The 22,231-nt window shown below is 36.5% G+C and overlaps 1 protein-coding gene across 1 annotated transcript in view; it reads right to left on the minus strand.

Moving 5' to 3' along the window:
• Nucleotides 1–21,659, minus strand: part of LOC128994212 (ras-responsive element-binding protein 1-like) — a 45,306-nt gene extending 23,647 nt beyond the window's left edge. The window contains exon 1 of the mRNA XM_054418593.1: nt 21,550–21,659. The gene's annotated coding sequence lies outside the window, so the exon portion shown is untranslated. The remainder of the gene's footprint in view (nt 1–21,549) is intronic.
• Between the last annotated feature and the right edge of the window lie 572 nt (nt 21,660–22,231).

Raw genomic sequence — 22,231 nt, forward strand, 5'->3', positions numbered from 1 at the left:
TGGACATGAATCCAGAGTAAATTACAGGCATTTAAACCTATTGTGGAAACAGTATTGCCATCGATTATAAAATAATGTGTACATATTTTCATTAATAAATTGCATCAGCATAAAATAAAAATTATGTAAATGTATGTATGTATGTTAGTATGTTGTTTTTACCAAAACAACGCTACAGTATTTGGTTTGTTTGCAGTAACCATTTAATAGCCATTCTGAGAAACGCTAACTATCAAATGGTGTTTGACTATAAGGTTTTATGGCTTTGACATCGAACAATTAAACATTCAATTCTCAAGCCTTATCATAGCACTTAAAAGTTTTTGAGTAAACCCCCAGATTGTCATAAAACAAAATTATGACTCCAGTAATTTTGTGTACATGGATTATCTTTGGACAAAATGCTACGTAATTTTGTAAGGTTTTATACAATGGAAAAGATACACGCGTTTTTTAATATTAGTAGAGATTCAATACATGATAATTGCTCGATGTATTTACAAATATCTGGGAAACGTAAGTTGATTATGGCAAACAATAATTCGCACCACAGCAAATAAACATAACCTCAACAACATCAATAACTGACCTCATTACTAAGTGAATCACACCTCACACCACCCCTCTACCTCATTGGCAGTTTCCAAAAATCTAAAGTATTATTGTCCCCACAACCTGCATGGTTCTATATTTTCATTGTTGATCAGATTTACACGGTTGTGAAGCTTCCGGCAGATTCAAGATGGCGGACCACCTGAGTTACCCAGAATCCCTCATTAATTACTCGTGAGTTATATAACTGATAACTCGTGCTGTGTCCTGTGTCCTCGAAGGACATCTTTGGCCTCGCGTGTCCTGGCAGATGTCCTGGGAAACTCCTCGTCTTCGCATTGGCTCCATCTGGGAATTAAAATGCTTGGTCAGCGGACCATGCATGGTTCCCAGCAAACTGGTTCTGTATCAAACTCCTACTCTGTACTCATCGTACTGTGCTGCGTGCTGCGTGCACTGTGCAGAGAGCAGACGGTTGGCTGGGAAGATGGGGTGGAAATGTTTTCGCAATTTTTGTTATTTTTGGTCGTTAAAGCTAAAAAAATCACATCTAGATTGCTAATCCAAAGGGTTAGTTCGGTTGATTCACACAATCATCCAAAAGAACTGAGCCCTAAAAAAATTCACGTACAAGGATTTTGAATTTTTTGTAAAATAGTACAGTACTGTACCTCCAAAAAACCTCATTCCCTTCCTCATTCACTGAGGATAACTACCATAAGAATATATTACAACCACTTAATAGGGGGTAGGATTCTTACATGTTGTTATTTCGGCAATTTTCAACGCCTAAAATTAATAAATAATTCATACGATTTACAGAAATAAATTATAACTTTTATTGGAGATTGTTTTTTACCTAATAACCTAATAATGAAGGTTCTGTATTAAAAAAAAAACCATAAGGTTCTGCATTCATTGCTAAAAGGCTGGACCTTCTTTGTTTTATAAATGAGGGGACCTCCTGCGTAAAAATCGAGTAACAAATCACATTGCCAATTTTTTCACCAGGATTTCAAACACTATTTCGTGCTGAAAATACGCGTGTTCAACTATTCCTGTTTACATTTACAACGTCACGTCCAATAGCTCACAGTGAGTTAGTGTACAAAGTAGAAGTTTGACACGGGTCGCGTGCCGCTGTGGTCAGCCCCCCTCCCCCTCCTCCTGACCAGCTGATTATCTCCAAGCCGATGGACCGTGTCCACTGTCCAGTACAACAGAGGTGACCACACGCTGCTCGCTTGACCCTTGACACCAGCTACTGGTCTGGCACGGGCCAACCGGTCAGCTGATCCTGTTGTTGGGGTGTGCTGGATTACTGTTTGATTAAACTCGTGTCCATCCCTTATGTCTATTGTAATTGTTTTACTACAACACTACCCTATGTTTTTGTATTTGTTTTGGGTTGAGAAGTTTTGGACTTAATGATCAGTAGCGAGTGATTGAACTATGTTTTTGAGAGATTATGTTTTTGTTTATAACCACTCATTGCCAAATACAGTATAATCAACTGGTTGGTGTCAGGTAAAACTTATTACAGTACAGTAGTACGTAATGAAACCCCATTTGATTAAGCTGGCGGCAAACAGCAGTTTTCTGGACTATTTCCTTGCGTGGGAAGTTCGTCAAAACAGTATAGTGTGGCGTAAAATTATTATTGGATCAATTTTGTATTTTTTACAATTTCCAACTTCTTGCGGATTATTTTTCAAATACGATCGAAATATATTCAACAGTAATGAATGTTTCAAAGACAGAATTTCAAATTCAATGGGACTGGGAGAATCTAGAGCTAAATTACAAATTATCAATTTCGAATAAGTATAATGGTGCAATTTAAGTTTGGTAACCAAATTAAAGCACACTAGTTTTTCGTATATATTATTTAGCATCCCAACAAATAAACAAATTTGAAATATATCGACTATTAGATGAGATTAATTTACAGTGGGAAATACACAACATTGAACGAAACCAACACTCTCATTCCCACTAATAAACTACGGAGGTAAATTTAATCATCTGTAAGATAACAATCCGAAACTTCTGGAGTCCACAAACGAAGCTAAAGTCCATTCACAGTTTAAAACCGAACCAAACCCAGTTTGAGAAATGCTTTCTCAAAATGACCATATTTAGAAACGTCACAGTAATTAGTCTACGAGATAACTGCTTCTGGAGCCTTACTGGAGTTCATTCACATTTTAAAATTGTGAAACACTTTCCCCAATATAACCCCAACTGATACATAGAAACCTCCAGTAATTGGTCAGATAACAATCCCGGAGCCCAAAGGGTCGCCAAATTCCAGACTGGACGTAATTTTAGCTAATGGCTGATGGGTAGATGACGTGGAAGTGTACGGGTGACTAGGTAGCTGATTCGAGGAAGATGCTCTAGGCGTAGCCCCCCGTCCGTCGCCACCTCCACTAGGACCTAGGCTAGGGCAGGACAATGACTGGGACTGATTTATGGTCCACGACTGTCTGAGAAGTCTAAACAAAAGCTGTCCTTGGCGAAACAATCATCTGACGTGTGGTTCCGGAGAGGAATTTACAATATAACGGTATTCTCGACGAATATCGGTTTTCAATATGCTTCTCAACGTTTTTAAGATTGGTTGTGTTAAATGTTTCTAGCATAATCAGAAAAAATAGTCTGCGGTTATCAAGTCAAATCTACAACCGTGCAAAATACTTTCAATATAATTTGAATACCTTCCTTTGGTAACCCGCCATAAACACTTATGGCTGCTGGTTCAATCTCAAGTGTGGCAAAGTGAACCCACAGATTCTGTTTGTAATTGGGTTAAAAATTAATGGGGATATCTAAAAAATAGGCAATATGTATTATTAAAAAGGCCGGGGTTTGGAGAGTTCTCTTAAAAATTCGTAAAAACGACAATGGTAAAAAATTAAAAATATTTCACAAAATGATTAAATAACTACTTAGCCTATTGATTCCAAAAATATCTTGTTGGCCTCATTGGCATTTTTCCGAAAGAGAACTCGCGTGTCTCAATTTAAAGATCTCAATTACCTCTGGGGAAGGCCCAGACATCGAAAATCAGCAAGAGGGCGCAGACCAGAGGGCAGAGACCCGGAGATGGAGTCAGCACAACAGTCAGAATGTGATGAAATCACGATCGCTGTGCTGATTGCTGAGTGCTGAGGCGCTTGACCCCTGATGGACACCAATAGTTGTACATCATCGATACATGTCACTCACTACCCGTATTGTTTGGAAATAGCAACGCCACTTAGGAGAGTATTTTAAGCTAAATGAAAGGAAGATGAGTGTAGAATGGAGTGAAATTATCCAGTGTAGCTTTTTAACAGACTATTAAAAACCCCAATAAAAAATCAGGACCATTTAAAAGCCCAATGGTGATGAAAGGCTTGCTCCAATTTGAAAAATTTTTCTCAGGATCGAGGCGTCCTTTAACTTGCCATACAAGCACGATAGCCACTCTCAGGTTGCTTTGGGCATCTTGTAGATTCCAATGAAAACTTCTACAATCTACAACTGTAATCTGAGCAACCCCATAAGATTGAGAAGTGATGAAACAGTGTCTCGTGTGTCGCGTGTCACAGTGGACTGACCCCGGGGACCCCAATACTGTACATCATCGACACAGAATGTTCAGTTTCGGCTAGTCAAGCTGTAGTATCATGTGACACACGTCACTGACCTCCGTGTGTCATTGCAGACTATTTCAAGTAATGGAAGCTTCAATGCGTGTAAAGTGTCTGAAGTATTGTCCTAAAATTCAACGGAGGTCAGGGAAGTTACTGTAGTTTAATTAACTAAAAATATTCTTCTGCAAACTATGAGTCCAAATACAGAAGGCTGTATTGAATGTACACATAAATGAATAATTTACCTTCATCTCAATGTGAAACACCAACACTGACCATAATCGTGTATGTTACACTTAATACATTAATGGCGCGGCAACACGCGGTAATTTAATACATTACACAATGCGAGTGGCGAAACAAGGTAAACCGCCGTCGCAATGAAGGATCCATTCCAATACAGGATCCTTTGCATCAGAGCATCCTTCATCCTTCAAGGAGCTGACCATCTCCTGTCTGCGTCGCCTTCATTCCTTTAGAAGGAGCAATTGAATCATTGCACTGCAATGGTAACACATCGTAGCTTAATTTGTAGCGAAGGATGATTGTACAATTACACTTTATACTCTGCCACAATATTACACTCAACATCAGTAATAAGGGTGGATTTAGAAACCTTAATTCCCCATATTGATATACAGTTATAAATAACGCAACTATTGGTACCAATCATGATGCGTAGTCTTTAGTGATGATTAGTGAAGGATAAGTGTAAACCTACATTCTTATCTCCCTACTACCTATCGTACTAGCATAGCAATTATAGCACTACTTCGCCAATATACTACGATAAATAGTTGTTCGTAAAAATAATTTAAATGATATCGTTTCTACATCAGCAGGATTATTTGGAACTAACCTCCCTTTGGCAGCTAATCATTTCAATTTTTACACAAGACGCTAACACACAATGATGAATGATTGTTCAACGAATCTTCATCTTTACATTAGAACTGGACGATTAACGGTCCCTTTATCCCCCTTACCATAAAATAATAATTGCAATCATTGTACTACTTTGCAATAAACCATAGCGTATTTTTAAGATGAGAATGAGTTAAGAATAATTGAACAATGCCACTTGACTCAGTACATGATGATTGCGAAACATTCACCCACCAAAATGAGTATTTTGAAGTTAAATTGTAATGTAAAGATAACTGAAGGATTAGTGTTAAACTACGCTTTTCAACACAACAATGTAGAAGAGTTGGATTGATTGGAAACACGTTAAGGACGCAGACGTGAGACGTGATCCCTTCCGTACCTGACCTCAGACACTCCGCATCACCAAATCCGTGCCCGGCTCCATCCCTAATCTCAGCAGATAACAAAGGCTCCTGAGGCCATCGACTTTCCTCTACAAGAATGCAGTAATTGACCAGATACCCTCGTCTATTTCTGCAGCTGGTCAAGTCCCGTTGCCACGACAACCCTCAGGGCTGCTTTCACAGATGAGTGTTGACATTTATATGCGGCGGAACCGAGGATTAAGGTGTAAGACTATTTGGAGAAGCGTCACCAGTCTATATAAGTCGCATCCGAACAATCAGATAACAATTGGAAAGTTGGTGAACGATATGCCACAAATTGGAGGTATTTACTCTCCGGTGTGCTTTTGGTGCTAGAAATACTTGTCTTGAAATCTAATGTAATTGGACAGTGGAAGAGCTCGCCTTCAAATCTGAAGATCACTGATTCGTTTCCAAGAGCTCCAACCAAGAGCTTTTACCCAGATGGTATTTGATTATCAATTATTGATGCCATCTATAACAAAAGTTAAACGTTTAGTAGTCCTAAGACAAGGCTTTGGACTGTTCCCTAACAAAATACATTCGAATAAATAAATTACTGTAAAGGCGTAGAACACAAAAATAAAAATAAATGACAAATCATAAGTACTGAGAGCTTAGTAATTTCCAGGATTTACCACCAAATAATTAATTATGATAGTGTAAATATATAGTGTTATTTCTTTTCTTAAGCAGAGTAATCCTCCTTCAGTAACATTAATGACGTAGGGATCAAAGGGTGTTTGATCATTTAGGAAGAAGTGTACAAAAAAATAATTCAATGCATTATGACAATTTTGAAATTGTACTTTCTGTATGTTTAGGAACCTTTTATTTTCACATTTCCGAGATTCAAATGACTGTTTAAAGGTATTGCTCGAACAAAAGACGAAATAGCTTTTGTGATTACCAGTTAGAATACCTGTATTCAGTCTGGTGTGTCATGTTTCAAATGCTGTCAATACACTGTTTATACAATCATTTCGAGACCCATCTTTACATCCCCCTATCACAATAAAACATTTCTTGCGGAGAATTAAGTGTTTCCTCTCGATGTATTCTCAATTTGTCTCAAGACTGAGTCATTGGCAAGTGACACATTCGCGATTACCCCAGAGGAAGAGGCGAGGCCGTCGAGATGTTAGCTAAAAGCGTATCTCTGTATCTGTGCGCGTGTGTGCGTGTTGGTGTACGTGTGTGTGTGGTACAGGGACAGGAAGTGGAGGTATTAGGATGCTGCGACAGTGCGGGGAAGTCACGAAGATGTCCAGTACCGTTGGAGTCCGCAACAGTGTGGATTGTGAACGATTTTTTAAACATTGTTGAACAAATCCAGCGTATTTTTTTTAGAGGAGATATTACATGCGTTACGATTTTTATCATCCGCGGGTTACTAAGAGATTTATTCACAATATATACATTTTTTTTATAAAAAAATGCTAAAACATTTCAACGGACAAACCATTACCAAAAATCACTATCAAATCGAGTGGTCAAGGAAATAGAATGGTTAAAGGAACGAAAAGAGGGATCGAAATGGATTTGTTTGTGGAAAGTGTTTAGATAAGAAATGATTATGCGATAACGTTAGATGTGAATGAATAATCGATAGATATGAAAGATGATAGATCGATATGTGTGAATGAAAAGTCGAAAGACCATATATCGATTATCGATGGACGGGAGTGCGAGATGTGTGGTCGATAGAGATACGGCAGATGCTAGAAGCTGTATGGAGCAGATGCGCTCTAACTGGCTTCCTCTTCCCGCCGTCCTGTCTTCCTGTCCGAGGGTCGTAATTAGACATGTGAGACAACAGAGGGTCGACTCATTACCATAACCGTCTCTGAGACAAAGAGCGGCTGAGGTGCGAACAGACCGATCTGCAAAACGACTCAACAATGCAATCAGCTGATTCTGTATGGATGGTCGAGGATCGCAAACATTTTAAATAGTGTTAATTCTGATTCTTAATTATTTGTTGGTAGAGAAAGGTGACTGTAAAGCATCCACGATGAAAATGTCACAGTTTATTGGTACACGAAACCTTACACTAAATAGTTTTTTGAGATGTGCCAATCTATCTTTAACAATTTGTATAACATCAATTTGCAATTTTATAGCGAAGCCAATGTCCGTACAATTAATACAATGTAGAATTTAGGTAGACAAAAGTAACATTGAAGCAATGGCAAGTTTTAAAATGTGTACAAAAAATGCAGATCAAATTTTTATTCAACCCTATTGTTGAATACTGATCACACCTGGTAACCCAGTTTCCCAATGTCATTCAGAATAAAACTGAAAAACAATAATTCAACGGAACTAATTATTTCTTAGTTATTATGCAACGTTAAAAAATAAAGAACTGTGATTTAACATATTTTTACATGTACAAAAGAACACACAGATGACCTTACTAAGCATCACAATAATAACGAGTATAGACCTTCGAAGCAATCGCTAAACCCCTCAGTTTAGGTATCTTACTTGTATAAGCTATGCGACGTAACAGCTGACGTCATCCGAGTGATCTGGCATTGTTAGGAGTGATTTTCTAAACGGTCGACGACATTGGAATAGAGATGCATTTGAACTCGCCGGAAACTGATGAGGAAACGTTGACAAACCCAATCAATCTGGTTAGATAGAGATACAGTAGTGTGAGGAAGATGAATCTGCTGCTTGCAATGTTTTAAACTATAGCTGAATGTTGAATATTTAAATAGGAATAGTTCCGATGTTTTGGCAAAACCTTCCTACTCACAATTACCTTCCATATTTTATTCCACGAACATCGTAATGCATTTAATTTGTATTAGCTAACCATAGATCTGCCATTAGCTAATCGTCGTAGCATTTAATTTGGATACAACTAAAACACTTATCCTATTGTAATATGGAAGCATGTGTCGATGTGTGTTTTATATTGAGATACTTTTTAGCTGTTTAGTCATTCGATTTCGATTAAATATGTTATGATTTTCAAGAGTGAATTCTACAGTGTGCTCTTTAGTACTTCGTTAAATAACATGAGAGGAAAAGCAACACTTTTCATTTTATAAACCTTTACTCAAATATGTTAAAAGTTAATAAGTAACAATAAATAAAGAGAAAGTTAAAACGCTTTGTAAACAGCTTCACAGTACACCCCTTGAAATCAAGAGGTCACCGGTTCGATCCTGAGAAAAGTCAGTAGCTTTTGATGGCTCGAAACTGGACCCAGTTGTCCCTGATCGGGCTTGAAATAATTCTGGCTTTTGAAACAGCTGATCTTAGTCAGTAACAAAGCTACACAGATCATCTCACAACATTCTACTCTCATCCTTCACTGACATTTAGGTTAAAATACGCACTTAATACACTTTCTCATCTCATATTGAATAAACGAATACATTATTCATTTTCATAGGGACTTATATAATTTTATATTTAGTTTTGAACGACACGGAATTTTATTTCCAAAATAAATCAACTACTGGACAGATTTTGACAACATGAATCATCTCCGACGGTTGCATAGGGAATCCGAATCACAATATGCTATAAATTCCCAACACATTTCCCTTCAAGATTTTCTCTTCCGGGTAAAAAAAATCGCCTCAACCGACTTCTACCCCGGCAGATGATCACTGGACAATACCGTGCCTTCTGACCGCGCACGCCTATGTCAGGGTTGTAGAGGTCGCTATTTTACATCACATTAACCCCGACCCCGTACACGGAAACAGAACAGGTTTCTCCCTGTATCAAGTGGAGCCCTTCCATTATTGTCAAATTTACGAGCGTCGGTCGGCTTACATGGGTTTATATGTTTATTTAAGGTCGGTTATGGCTTAACGGTTGAAATTAGCACGTGCTCGTATACAACCGTCTCGGCTGTTAGGGACAATATGGCTTTACGACTTTGTGGATTTGGAACTGGTTAAGGGTTGTAAAACAGTTTGTGTTGCCTAATTGGTTTATCTAATTGGTGTATTACAGGCCAGGAGATAGATTGACATAATTGGGTGCTTATTACATAAGACTAAATAAATCCGTTGTAAACTCGGCAATTTGAGAACAGTTTTACGATTTTAGATGCAAACTACTGGTTAGTGTCACAAATTGAGAGTTCTTATTGGTTATAGACGTAACAAGAGATTTGTAGGTAACCTAAATTTGAGTAACCAACATGAAATCACCTCAAAACAGGCTTCATATTTTACAATCATTGGTCAAATAATGACTCTAACAATATGTGGAATCTTCATAACAAACACGTTAATGGTGTGGATAAACACAAACATAAAAATAAGTAAACAACAAAAAAGGACCCAAAGTATTTTCGCAGTATCCAAAGTCAATGGTATGTGGCGTTAGGAGCTTCGCAACATCTATTGTAATTCGGCCAGCGCCAGCAGTGACCAGTGGCGGGTGTTTGGTTATGCGCGACCACCGAGGTCCTCTCGCGCATAAGAACTGCAGGAACCGCTAGATGGAACCTGGGTCTCTGCCAGACGAACGGTGACCCGAGAGGACCAGGATATAGCTGAGACGCAAGGAGTGAGTCTGGACACAGTCGAGGAGAGCTTTGATTTTGTTGACTGTCGAACTACACGCAATTTGATTAATGTAGCATATATCAGTTGGGGATACACCGTGAAAAATGACTAAACACAATCCATTGTGTGATAGGTTGTAGCACTCAAATGTAGCCATCTATAAATAAGCCTAAAATAGTACATCTGTTATTAATATTTACAACGACTTATCAACAAAAATGCATCCAATAATGTGTGGAAGACAAAGATATTTCAGTTTTCTCTAAAAATTTTATGTAGTTAAGGTCAGATACAATATTTAAGTTCCATTCGATTGAAATTTTCATTAAATGTTGTGGAAACTGAATACAACTCATTGAAATCGACTTCATGTGGTACTAAGTATTCAAAAAAACATTCCAAAAGTTCTAAGACAACAGAGGCACAGGGGAACCATAAAGAGGCGATCATATTCCTGAGTAAGATTACATTTGATAACCATGGTACGTTACTACTCAACAACTAAATCTAGATACAGAAATGTAATTTTACGTCGTTACTATACGGAACCTCTATGCCAGCGTGATATATCTGAACCCTAGTGGGTAATTGTCGGTAAATGAAAATTTTTGATATATTATACACAAACAGTAATCGCACAACTGGATGGCTCAATAGTTGAGTGCTTTGTTTCCCTTGTCTGTGGTAGAGTGTGAGTAGACATGGCTAACCGGAAGTCGGATAAGGTGATCCAGGATCGGGCTCTGATTGGCCGGTGGAATATCGTACGATCAACGGTGACGGTTTATTTCAAAACTTTGAAACCTTGTCATAATGTTACCAACATGATGAACATGGAACACGTATTGAAATACATGATTTTTAATACAATACTAGATGTGTAATTAAACTAGGTCCGAATAATGTATGTTTCAATAGGTGGATTCTAGGCTTCGTCTTTATGTCCGTGTGATTTCAAGAATCTGTGACAATCGTTAATTAACATTCAAACATAATGAGATAAAAACAACAGGGAGATTCATTTAAACAAGATTCAGAGTAACTGGTCGTCCTTCCACATGCAGGGAAATGTTCAATGTTTAGCCTTGAGTTACTCATTATACACTTCACAATCTTGTGTGCTTCGCTTCCTCTTGTGGGGAACATGTCCATCGTGTGATGGAGAAAAATAAAACGCATCTTATTCCACTTAAAAAATTGTAACTGTCCTATGTTCTATTTACTGTTAAGATAAACCTAATTGATTGACCTGTTAAGATAAAACAAATTGTATATATTAACGTGTATACAATTTGTTACAATGTCTAACGGAATTGTCTAGTACCACCGCTTACTTCAGTTAATTCATACTCAATCGTGGACTCGACCTAGTAAAATTTGTATTTATTTATTTGACAGAAAACCATTAGCAATAAAAATAATAACAATGAAGAACAACAAGAATAACGATAAGCAAACATTGAACGAATGAAAAACGTATTATTAAATTGAATGCTTAGGTACTGAGTTCATTACCTACTTCGCATGTTAATAGCTAAATACAGGACGATTTTTACGCAACCTCAATTACATGTACCCAGAGACACTGTTAAAGGACATAACTAGCTAATATTTATTTGGAATCCCCGTTTCCTTGCCTTAATTATTGAAGATCAGCCTAAATATATGTATATATGCAACAATTATGTCAGCTGATCGGAAATGAAGAGAAGAAAACGAGGATACCAAATCACAAGCTAGTTTTTCCTTACAGTACGTAAAATAGCACCCTGTATACCACCTAAGTTAAAAATATTGTTCTTGATCTTCCCATCATTGTCTTCATAAACACCACTCATTGTGGATGTAACCTCCGGATTGCCAAATAATATTAAAAAGGTTTAAATACCTGCTATCAAACAATCCATTTAATTGCAGTTGCAACTAGTTTCGACTCCTATGTGGAGTCATCATGCGGTACAAGGACTACTTCTTTCTTCATACGAAGAGCGTCATATTTAACACGTAAAAATAAATAAACATTTACACACGACACAAACGTACACACACGCTAACCCGGCGGAGTTTAGCTCCATCGAGCTCCGTCGGGTTAGCGTTGTCTGTTGTCGTAACTGATCAGTAGATTTTTCGTGTTCGTAACGTGTTTTGTGTCGTGTGTAACTGATCAGTAAATGTTTCGTGTCCGTAACGTGTTCGTGTTATGTGTCGTGTGTAAATGTTTATTTATTTTTACGTGTTAAATATGACGCCCTTCATATGACGAAAGAAGAAGTCCTTGTACCGCCTGATGATGACTCCACATAGGAGTCGAAACTAGTTGCAACTGCAGTTAAATTGATTTCTTGATAGCAGGTATTTAAACCTTTTTAACAACCATTCAATACACAACCCGAGACATGGTCAACCTTCTCGCATCATTCGCCGTCAGGAATTACCGGAAACCTCAATGTTTAGTAACGTTGTTTTCTCCAGAGCTGTTGTTGAAAGCGGATACCGAGAGCAATTCCATCATTCTGCTTATTTTCGGCCGTGTTTGCCTTCGCACAATCGCGGATTGTTAAATACGCAAGTAGGTTGAGGCGAAATGTGATCTCAAACAAGATTGGGCAACGAAACTGCATTGTTATCTGTGGCGGAACAATACGGCAGATTTTTCACGTTTATTGTGGAATGTGTTGTGTTTTGGTAGCAAAACTGGTTGGTTAGTAGTTTGAGCTGATATAGGATATAAGATAAGATATTTTACTGATATATTGACTTTTCTTCAGCTGAATTTAACCCCTTTTGAAAGCACCTCGTTTTAGATAAAATCGTGTGTAACGTATTATGAAGAGAGTAATTATAAAACACATTCGTATTGCACAACATAATAATTAGATTGCCCCACTTCAATGGTTTCACTTACAACTCCAAAATAAAATTTTGTTTATGAAGAATTTTTCCTTCCACCAAACATTTTGACAGTAATCGCTTGTAGCTAAACTATTGAGATTATTCAAATTTTCATTACATTTTATGATTTTACTTTAAACTCGTAAAAGACATACGAAACACATATTTAACGTATTTTCATTGTTTACACTCTACCATTTCATATACTAAATAAATAAATAATCAATGACACTGCACATCATACAGTCATATGCTCTATACACAAGCAACTAATGTAAATATTTACAAGAATTTTGTTATAAGTAATCGAAAAACATAAATATAATAATATTAGGTGAACTATAATTTATATTCACTAGAAATGCAGATAGAATAGAACCAAGAATTTCACAATATCCATCGAGGCCCTATCGGGAACAATAAAGATTAAAAATAAAGTTTCGCAGGAAATTAAATACGTCCAAAAACATAATGTGTGCGTTGAAATTAGGTTAAGATAACAAAGGTTCACAAGTTGGTGAGTTATCATACTTTTAAGATTTATTCTCATATAATGCGCAGAAGTATATCAAACGAAGATGACTCAAAAGATTAAACATTTTGCAGCTAAAACAGTTTTCAATAAACAAACCTGTAAATGTCATCATAATCTCAAACGAATCCCAAGTCCATGCAAGACCATTATAAGATATCATGCAACGCACATAACTTTAATGATAAGATAATAAACGAACGTTTCACTAAATTACACAACAACGATTGCTTTTTATTAAAGTGTATGAGTAATTCCGCTGCCCAACCTCAATAAACCACAAATAAAGTAGGAGAATAGCCGAGATATATTCGCGACGTCATATGGCGAGCATACAACAATATTAATGGTACAGACCAACTTGGCGTGTGTCCCACGAGGACTGAACTACTGTAATGCTTTGATTTACTAGTATTTTCTGTTATTTCAGAATTATGTCGATTTATTAACTAGAAAATGTTTATTTGGCCTCAACGTTTCAATATATTGCTCCTGAAATAGCCTAGTATTTTTAATATATGCTATGTCATGTTCTATATCAAGTATTTCTTGGGTTAAAAAGTCGTTTTAATAGGTTAATGAAAACTAAACTGCTTGGTTGAGTCCCTTTTACTTACATTACTCTATGGTTTTATACTAATAAATTTCGCGACCGTTTAATCAAGAGAGTGATTTCCCATAGTTAATCGTCTTCTTCCCATCAAGGTTTAAATAATCAATGGTTTTATCGACTTTGATTGCTAACTAAAAATTTATCTAAGAACCCTCAATACACATTATTTGTACAGTGAACATACTGTACCTATATAAAGATAAAGAACCAGTTTCGATAATTTGCGCGTTAGGAAAATTAAAAACGTAATTTGAACAATTTGCAATACTCTCTAAAATGTTACAAAACTGGGTCAAAATGGTTAAGCAACTATAATTTAACAATCCGCACAAATATAAAATATGATTTCACAAACACACTAGAATAACGAAATTCGAACTATCAAATCAAACTCAATGTGATTTTCCTCTTACCCCTGAGCCCTGAGCCGGGAACTCCCGCCAATTTAGGCACTCGTGACGCATCGGCGGGAAAGTCAGTTGATTGCAAGACAACAGCTGAGAGATGAGACAAGAGACGTCGCATAAATAAACAGAGGAACCGTTAGGCAAAAACTGAAGGTGAAAAACAAAAGATGGGAAGGGAGCCGCAGACTCTATGCACGAGTAGTCTGCGCTTACTCTGTGATCAATGTTCGCGGCGTGGCGGGAACAGATCAGCTGTACCTCACACAGATCAGCTGTAGCTCAAACAGAAACAGATCAGCTGTAGCTCAAACAAGGCAACAAGGTCATGTGGGTGTAATAAACTGATCGACAAACTATTAAACAAGCAGTCAAATAAAAGGTTAAATGGTTACGTCGTCACTATGTGGTCCAAGATTCTCAACGAGTATTTTTACTTTTTTGTTCGTCAAACATCTGGTCCAGATACACCATTAACGAAGAATGTATTCAAAACAGAGTCTAAGCCTGATGAGGGCCGGTGTGACTATTCGAAATTGTACTGTATTGCTATTGTAATATCTATATTAACAGTATCAAAAATACGAACTATTTATTACATAGATGTAATAATAAAAGAGACACAGGTTTCAAAAAGTCTATTATCTTCTCTTCATTATGTGGTATTGGTAAGAATACAGTTTTTACAGCATCATATTCTGTATATCATCAGCATCATCTGCACCATCATATTATGAAGGTGACTAGATTCAAAATTTCTCCTACCCCTAAACTGGCTTCAAACGAAACATTGGCATTTAATGTCGCAGGTATATCTATAGTCAATGATCACGAGACGCGGCTGCAACACAGAGTAACAATTGATCTATCGTATCTTTCAATAACACTCGATCTCAAATGATAAAAGATAGCGGCATCACAGACGGAAATAACGTCAACTCAGCTTGCGGCATCATCCTTATAAACAGGATTGGTGGGGCTTGAGTGGATACCTCTCAGATACAATCAAAGATATTACACTAAATTTGGGCGCATTGCAGAAATTACTCAAAAGTGTGCAGATGAGTGGCGTGGCTAGAGGGACATTTGTATTAAGAGTCACGTGGTCAAATTTCCCAGTGTACATTTATCAAATCTTTTTGTTCCAAATCAACTATTTTGTTAACACGCATTTTGAATCAATGTAACATCACGCACACATGTTGCAAAAAAGATCTCAATATTAAAGGTTTAAACCAATTTGGAATTGGAGGATTTGTATAAGCTGATCCTCGGAGTTTCCCTCTTTAACCATTCCAAATGAGTGTGGATTCCCTTTATTGAGTCCCCTAGTGAAAAAATTAAACTGCGAACTTTTGTCGTATTTAACGTTCAAAATAGTACCACACGGAACTTTCAACAAATATTTTCTTAATTACAGTTTATCAATTTCGAAAAGTCATTGACTATTGAATAGTCAAAAGATGCACACAGATTGAGGTCTTAAAATAATATTCGACGCACTACAACGAATTACAGAGTTTAGAATGTCAAATACAGAACAAGTAATGATGTAATTGGGTTATAGCAAATATTTTAATATTATAGATTTTAAGGCTGACGATATTATTAAGAAAATAATGCTTCAATCACCGATTGTCACGTTATGTTTGTCACATAAATTGCGTTTCATATGCCATGTCAAATTCCTTTAGTTAAAAGTACTACAGTAATTTTTTCTTGTACTAAGTACTTCAATTTCCTCGCGAAATCCCAATGTGGCAATTATTCACCAATAGTCTATCAAAACGATACACCTGCGACAGCAAGATATAGCTTAAGAACTTATAAGAACAGATATCTAATTTATTTTTTCTTGCCCCAATAACCTCCTCATTCACTCCAGAGCCCCGATGTTTCTATTATACACCTGTACTCCGTACATTGGACATTCCCTGGTTTCCTACCATGGTCCACACTCAAGGTGACCACTGATAGCCGACCTTGTCAAGAATGTCACCAGACTCACGCGACGCTTGATGGGTTTCCAACAACCGATGTCTCATTCAAAAACCGCGCATCGCTTCCAATTTTTTCCACATCCTCAGTTTCAAAGGATGTCCTTGGGCGTTTACTGCCCGACCGTTACGACTTTCCCTGACAATATGAGCCAAGACCAGGTAGAGGGTGGGTCGACCAGGAAAACCGAGCGAAAAATGTGCCAAACTTGGGGTGCAAAAAGTCGAGACGCTAAATCTTTTGTGCAAGGAATTGTTGCGGACTTCCCAAGACATTTCGGAGTGCGATTTTTTTTATGTAACGAACCTCCTTCAACGGATTCTTGATCAGGTTTTCCAATTGGAGATTTTATTCACAATAATAAGTATGTATGGCTAGAGCCATAACTTTTAATCACGTAAACCGTTTTCCGATCAGCTGTGACTATCAATAGTAGATATGCAGCAAATGGTCCACAGATCGTTTGTTACAGCATCTGAAATAGTCATTAATATACCATCTTTGTTCTCAGTGTAAAACCTCATACGAATAATATAGCGTTTGAGATGCTTTGCTTTGTGATTCAACAAAAATAAAAACATCAACGTGTTCTAAGAACATTCACATCTATAACCTATAACTTTTGTACATGTACAATCGCGTCAGCCAACAACTGTTAAGGTGGCAAACATGAATGAAATCAGCTGATCGTAGCAAAAGTTGTTGTGAAATCCACCGGAAGTTGAAGTGTCACAACCAGTTCACCAGCTTAAATAGTAATCTCCTGCATTTCTCGTACACCCTGTATCTTGTTTTGTAAACCGCGTGTTGTTAAACAAGTTGGTTCATTCATAAAGCACGAATGTATCGGCAAAGATTTAAGTCTCTAGTGTGGTTTCCGTAAACGATATTCGAAAATGGGGTTTAATATACACTGTTGGTATGATGTAAGAATATAATTCTTACGCAATTATACAGTCAGAATACCCCAATTCCAATTTAAGAGCTTCTATGTAGAGACATCATCATCGGAATGATGTCATCCCACGGTCGTAAACTACGGTATATTCCAGAAGTATATACAGTATATACACTCATCCCACACTCATCTCCATTCATACTTGGCTTAAAATACCTACATTTGTATGGTCGCCATTTCAAAGAAAAGTATAAAGTATAAAAAGTAAAGTATAAAGTAAAATACCTGTATTCTGTAACTAGGAGTCCTAATACCGGGATCTCGAGATTAATAAGATCACAAAATCTATTTTTCGTCAAACCTATTAAAATTATCGTCAAACTTACACAAATATTTGTACATGTAAAAATGTAAAGCGCAAAGAGTGTATGATTGAAATATTGATAAACATGTAAAAATGTCACGTCAAACATTTCCCGGAAAATATAATGAAATATTTTGGATTATATTAAGTGAGTGTAACTTACACAGTATTTAAATGTACACGAAAGAAACTTATGTAAACCAGAAAATGAGGGACTTGCTGTGGGATTATACTTTGTTGATGTCTAAACCTAATGTGTGTAGGGAACTCCGATTGACGCAATAACATGAAATACAAACATTACAGTTAATTTACACTGTAGTGACTGTTGGTTAAATATTTAAGATGAGCCCGTCGCTAGCGATTGTGACAGACAAACTGATAATTTAGAGTCAACTTCAAGCCTAGAATGCGATAACCAGGAGGAGAGTGGACCAAACCCTGTTTAGATGCTATCATCTATGACGTTAGTGAGCCATTAGTACAATGACACGACAACCTTAAGTCAAACCTTTACAAATCAAACAGATGTTTCGTCCTAGAGTATGACGTAATGTATTCTCGCACAAGTTAAACATAAAATATTTTGTTTGTTAAAAATACTCACTTAGTTGATTTCCAGAGAATAAATGTTGGTACGAGCCTTAAAAACTTCTACGAGTGTCGTTAAAACTAATTACGCGAGTTTCGTACACTACTTTACTAACAATCACTACTCATAACTTAAGAGAGGTTATGTTTTCGTTTACAACCTCTCACTGCTACTGACAGTGATGCAACGAATCGTTGTACCATACACTTACAATTAAATTAGTCTAAACAGCTGATTAGTTGACGTTCGAAGCATACAATTTTACTTCTTCTCTCCCAATCCTTGAACCTCGTTGGTCCGTTAACAATTAAATTCTAAGAACTGAACTAAAACGGTCCGTAACCTAAATAATATTACAAGGGACTTTGAAAAATTACGTGATTTTGTCTAGGTACTTTAAAACGTTGTAGCGTTGTGGGTAATAATTCAACATTTTTGACAAGTATGAAATCATTATGAATATGAAATACATTTAGTTACAACTCAAGGCAAATGCTTTTTATTGTACGTAGAACATCAAATACGTATTCTAAGGGAATATTTAGTTCCATTATTGTTTAATAGTTTACCGGTAGCCTACAGCTGAGGAATATATGTTACTGTAGAGTTTTAAATATAAAGAAATTAAAGAATTTATTTCTAGACCTACATTAAAAATAACTGTGTGTTCATTTTATTTTATCATTGCTGTTCACTGCTCCAGACGTTTATTACTGTTACTTTTTTCATTGTTTATCAATAATTGTTCAAATCTGACTAAGACTCATTGAATAACAAAAGGCTGAATGAATAAATAAATAAAAAAGACTGATTGTATATAAAAAAAAGAGTGTGAAATGACAAAAATTATAATAATAGCTGCAGACGAGTCATAAATGGCTTTTGTAGCTAAATTGTATGAGTTTGTTTATTGTTAAAAGTTTGTTAATAGTTATTTTTAGGAAATTCGACTTGGCTAATGCATTTGTAATGGTAATCTAGCTATAAGTTTTGTAAATTTGTATATTTCTTTAAAAAATAAATTTATAAGTATGAAATACATTTTTATAGAATACAGTGTTAGCAGGTAGATTAATATTAATTGCTCGACCGCACTGTAAGCTTCTGTAGTTCGCAGAAATATTCGATTGACTTCAAATTCAACCTGTTCCATGTAATGTACTAGAACGTCATAGGGAAGCCCCGTTCGTGGACAAGATACGAAGCTGGTGTTTGGATAGATGAACACTCATCTCAACAATCAATAGCGACGTTCAATGCGACTCTATCGTCTCCTAAGATTACTGAGGAGCTAAAAACAAACTTTCTTCTGTTTTGCGATTGAAAAATGTATTTCCTAATATAGGTAGTTACACGGTGTTTCTTTAAATGATGATTTAAAGAAACTGTAGACACTAATCTACACATTATGTCAGCTTAACTTTGACCACCTAGTTGGTTTTAACATTTTAAAGTTAAACATGACGTGAATTTATGTATTTATTCCAACAACCCCATCACCAATTAACAATGTGAATTACATGACCACGTGGTAACAGTATGTGGTGCATTTGTGTAGTAATAAAAATTTAACATAATTTAAAATGAAAATGGATTATACATATAGAAAACCCCTAACACAAATCACATACCAGTCAAAACTGTTTGACTTGAGAAATTAAGGTACAACAAATACGCATCCATACAAATAAAACAAATCTCAATTCAAATACTGTATTGAGTTGAGGTCGTGAGTTTTTGTTACCTGTTTTAATTGTCCTTTGGTACTACAATGAAATTTTTTTTAAATGTAAAAACTATTTATTCGTATTTCATGTATGGCTTCGTTTGAGTGGGAGAATGTAGACTTAATATTAAAAAAAAAGAATTATCTTCAAGATTAATTCATAGAGATTAATACACCGACATACCCACTAGTGTGCGTAATGCAAAGATGCTGAATAATGATTATTGCACGAATCAGATGTTAGCGACGAAGATCAGCTGTTTCATTAAAAGCCCAATCAAGGACAGCTGCCCAGCCTCAAACCATACAAAAACCAACTAATTTTACGCATGTTTGAACCGGCGACCTTCTTAGGCGATCACTTCTACTCAGCAATGTTTAATCCATGATACGATCTACAGACTATAGACCCCGCTATATCGGTTAGCAGGTACAGTATAGAGCGATAACTTATCTGGATTATTGATTTAACACAGCTTTCCAATCCACCGCGGCTGCCCAAGTATCTTCGCATTGTTGGAATATCAAATAATCTTGTTGTGACCTGTATACTCTTTAGTTCTCAAATCTTATGCTAATAATTACCTAATCATTTTCGTGAATTTTAACCGTCAGATTTTTCATTCGTGAATTTATTTTGCTACAACACTATTAAAACAGGTCAAATACGTTGCAGATTTCCTGTAACTATTTTTGTCAATCGCGTTATTTCGCGTTTCCGCCGACTGCGCAATTCCTCTCGAGTCTGATGACGCATTCTGGAGCTGTCAGATCACTGTTCCAAGAAACCGTGACAAAATGTTGGCAAAACGCGTTTAATTGCACTTATCTTCGAGTGAGAATTCTTCAATTAAATCGTTGTCGTAAATAGACAGTGATTAGGAATTATAATGTTTTAGTGTAAATGTTGAAGTTCTACGTTGATCTAATTACTATAAATAATTGATTAACGTAAATGTATTAAGATGACATCGCCTATTGATGTTTATTTGTTAAGCAATCCAGAAGGCAAAACACAAAATGTAAGGCATTATCATTAACAGGGTTTCTGTTGTTAGAAGATATATAGGCTAGCTGCATTCGATTTAAAGTTAAAACTTGATGTTACATTGTTGGAGATTACAACCACGATTGGTTTAGATTCTCTAATAAAAACAACAATTACCAATACATTTTTCCAATCTTCGCAGGATGTTGCATAAAATAAAATTACCTAGTAATTATTTGTACCAAACAAAGTCGTAGAGATTCAAGAGAGAGAGATTCAAGAGATTTATTGTACCATTAAGTAATAAATACAATAGGTAGAGTATTTCAATAAACTTAACCCATTTATATTTCAAAACATCAATCAACCACAGATACATGTAAAACATAATAGTGACTTCCCCACCTTACCGGTAACAACCAAATCAACACCTCCACAACAATGATAATTAAATCACCTAACGCACAAATTAACACATATTATTGTATAGGATGCACTAATGTAAACACTTACCATAGTCGGAGAGCGACACAGTTTTACAGTTTATCAACACGTTCACAACACTACACGACACTACAGACAGGAGGGACACAGATGCTCTGTCGTCGCGAGATGCAATCTTCAGATGGACTGAGGCAGTGCGCGCGCCCGTCCTAGCATCAGCCAATGAGAGCGCTCGTGGGGGAGGGAGGGGGGTACAGTCCTCGGCTACTCACTCGTCTTTTTGTATTTTCATCCTTATCCCTTCTCCCCCAGCAGCTTCTGATACATTCAGTATCTTGGGACTTCATGGGACTTTCTTGGGAACGTTTTTGTAAAATTTGTTCGATTTTTGCGCTTTAATTTAGCATATATGTTTATTGATGTGGGAATTTGTTTCTTGCAGTTTCTGTTACATTAAGCATCTTCAAAGTCGTTTTTGGAAAGGTTTTTACATAAATCCTTGAGTTTTTGTTCATACTGTTTGAAAGCAATTTATTTCCTCTATCCAATAGATTTCGATTTCCAATATTATTTTCATAGTTGTCGTTTTTCGTTTTTGACAATAATTACTTGTGTGCAAATTGTTGGAATTTTCCAGTTTCCTTGTTTTCAACAGGGTTTTCAGCAACTAGGTGTACTGATGTTATGAAATATGGACCCTACAGTTGCCTCAGCCTCTGAAACGTTCGAGAGAGAAAGAGACACCTAACAC

The sequence above is a fragment of the Macrosteles quadrilineatus genome, unplaced genomic scaffold, assembly GCF_028750875.1.
Source record: "Macrosteles quadrilineatus isolate MER2022 unplaced genomic scaffold, UCM_ALF_1.0 Scaffold_5__1_contigs__length_97177068, whole genome shotgun sequence".
Lineage (NCBI taxonomy): Eukaryota > Metazoa > Arthropoda > Insecta > Hemiptera > Cicadellidae > Macrosteles > Macrosteles quadrilineatus.